The sequence below is a fragment of the Schistocerca piceifrons genome, chromosome 10 (assembly GCF_021461385.2).
Source record: "Schistocerca piceifrons isolate TAMUIC-IGC-003096 chromosome 10, iqSchPice1.1, whole genome shotgun sequence".
Classification (NCBI taxonomy): Eukaryota; Metazoa; Arthropoda; class Insecta; order Orthoptera; family Acrididae; genus Schistocerca; species Schistocerca piceifrons.
The window spans coordinates 127,064,526-127,067,409 of record NC_060147.1 but is presented as its reverse complement, the minus strand read 5'-3'; positions in this window follow the sequence as shown (position 1 = coordinate 127,067,409).

Sequence of the window (2,884 nt, the reverse complement as noted above, 5' to 3'; positions counted from 1 at the left end):
AGCGTTTCCGTGTGGTGTCGTCCCTTCATATGAAGTATGAAGTTTCAGTGTCCCGTGGGAACGTGCACTGACTCATATTTCGCAGTGAGCGTAATGCAGGAGCAAGAGCTTCCCTGTAGTGCAACGCAGGTCGATCCGTAAAAGGCGACAAAACAGAAACAAACTATACTTGTCGTAATCGAACGTATTGAATTTTTTTACTGATGTAGCCAAGTGTGAAGAGGCCAAGAATAATATAAAGGGCATCAAAAAGTTTCCGTTCGAGGGAGTTGCTGACGCGTGTATGCAACGCAGCGCGAATCCGATGCGGGTATATAAGCACCAATATGAAGGCTGGGGATTAGTGTCGCATTCGTGTGTTTCCGACGTGCCTTCTGTAAATGCGGAAACGTGAACTGTAGTGGCGTTATTACCAGATGCGCCCAAACATCGCCAGAGTATGAACATTGCTTTATTGGATGCTCCAACTACAAACACCGGTAGACATTCATCGCAAAATGGGGAACGTGTATGACGCAGTACGTCTGTCGAAGAAGCATCGTTCTGGAGTGGTGCACCAAGGGCGGCAGCTGCTTCAAGATAACGCACGTCCCCATCTCGCGAATGTCGTAACGCAGATGTTTCGCCAACTGAAGTGCGAGACGCTCGAGCACCCGCCCTATAGTCCTGCTCTCTCCCCATGTGGTTACCACCCCTTGAGGCCTGGATAAATCGACTCCTGTCGGGGAAGGATGTGCAGCACGCAGTTACTGACTTCTTCACGCAGCAGGACTCGGTGTTCCACCAAACGGGTATCTTCAGCCTGGTGCGTCGGTGGCATGATTGCCTCAATGTTCACGGCGATTTTACTTGATAGGCATATAGATTCAGGACTGTACGGCCTTGGAAGGGAAACCTTTTGATCACCACTTGTATAATTTTCACCCAGAGTGATAAACTGACAACAAAAGCGTAAGATTTGGATAATATGACATTCGCAACTGACTTTCTTGATAGAATTAGATATTTAACCGCTTCAGTTGTAAATAGCTTCATTGGTTCGCGACTTGTTTCGGGCGTTATAAGCTCATCTTCAAGTCAAAATTTTGAAAAACACAGCCCTCTGTCGCGAACACAATTAATTTGTAACCTACGTTTCGGTGTCACAAGGGACACCTTCTTCGGACAGAATTAAAACTAAATGTTACAGCATAACGTACCAAAAAGTACGAAATCTGCGGTCATACCTGACAACGTCATACAGAATTAAAATAAAATGCAACAGAGGTGCAATGTGTCCTCTGCTACAGTCAACACAAAACTGAAACATCATGTGACTTGTGCGCCACGGCAACTTCAAGACAGTACCGCCATCTGGTGGCTGATTGGCAAAACAAGCTTTTTTGTAAGCATCTCTCGTAACTGCAGAGAGGGAAATAAACAAATACCTGAACGGTGTACATGAAGTAATTACAATAGCGGGATACTGCATGATATAAAATACTACTAATGAATGACTGGCTGCAGTACAAAAATTCCAGAATAAATGCATAAAGAAGACATATATGAAATAATCCAATAAATGACATTACTGCTTACTATAATAGATACGTTATAAAAACCAAAAAAGTTTTTTTAAATTTACGTATATGAGCCGTAAAAAGTAGAAAGAAAAGGTATCTCTGAATCTGCAAGAAGTAGGTGGTACATCAAAATGTTAGATCTCGTCAAGCAGCGGCTTTATACAGGGTTATTACAAATGATTGAAGCGATTTCACAGCTCTACAATAACTTTATTATTTGAGATATTTTCACAATGCTTTGCACACACATGCAAAAACTCAAAAAGTTTTTTTAGGCATTCACAAATGTTCGATATGTGCCCCTTTAGTGATTCGGCAGACATCAAGCCGATAATCAAGTTCCTCCCACACTCGGCGCAGCATGTCCCCAACAATGAGTTCGAAAGCATCATTGATGCGAGCTCGCAGTTCTGGCACGTTTCTTGGTAGAGGAGGTTCAAACACTGAATCTTTCACATAACCCCACAGAAAGAAATCGCATGGGGTTAAGTCGGGAGAGCGTGGAGGCCATGATATGAATTGCTGATCATGATCTCCACCACGACCGATCCATCGGTTTTCCAATCTCCTGTTTAAGAAATGCCGAACACCATGATGGAAGTGCGGTGGAGGACCATCCTGTTGAAAGATGAAGTCGGCGCTGTCGGTCTCCAGTTGTGGCATGAGCCAATTTTCCAGCATGTCCAGATACACGTGTCCTGTAACGTTTTTTTCGCAGAAGAAAAAGGGGCCGTAAACTTTAAACCGTGAGATTGCACAAAACACGTTAACTTTTGGTGAATTGCGAATTTGCTGCACGAATGCGTGAGGATTCTCTACCGCCCAGATTCGCACATTGTGTCTGTTCACTTCACCATTAAGAAAAAATGTTGCTTCATCACTGAAAACAAGTTTCGCACTGAACGCATCCTCTTCCATGAGCTGTTGCAACCGCGCCGAAAATTCAAAGCGTTTGACTTTGTCATCGGGTGTCAGGGCTTGTAGCAATTGTAAACGGTAAGGCTTCTGCTTTAGCCTTTTCCGTAAGATTTTCCAAACCGTCGGCTGTGGTACGTTTAGCTCCCTGCTTGCCTTATTCGTCGACTTCCGCGGGCTACGCGTGAAACTTGCCCGCACGCGTTCAATCGTTTCTTCGCTCACTGCAGGCCGACCCGTTGATTTCCCATTACAGAGGCATCCAGAAGCCTTAAACTGCGCATACAATCGCCGAATGGAGTTAGCAGTTGGTGGATTTTTGTTGAACTTCGTCCTGAAGTGTCGTTGCACTGTTATGACTGACTGATGTGAGTGCATTTCAAGCACGACATACGCTTTCTCGGCTC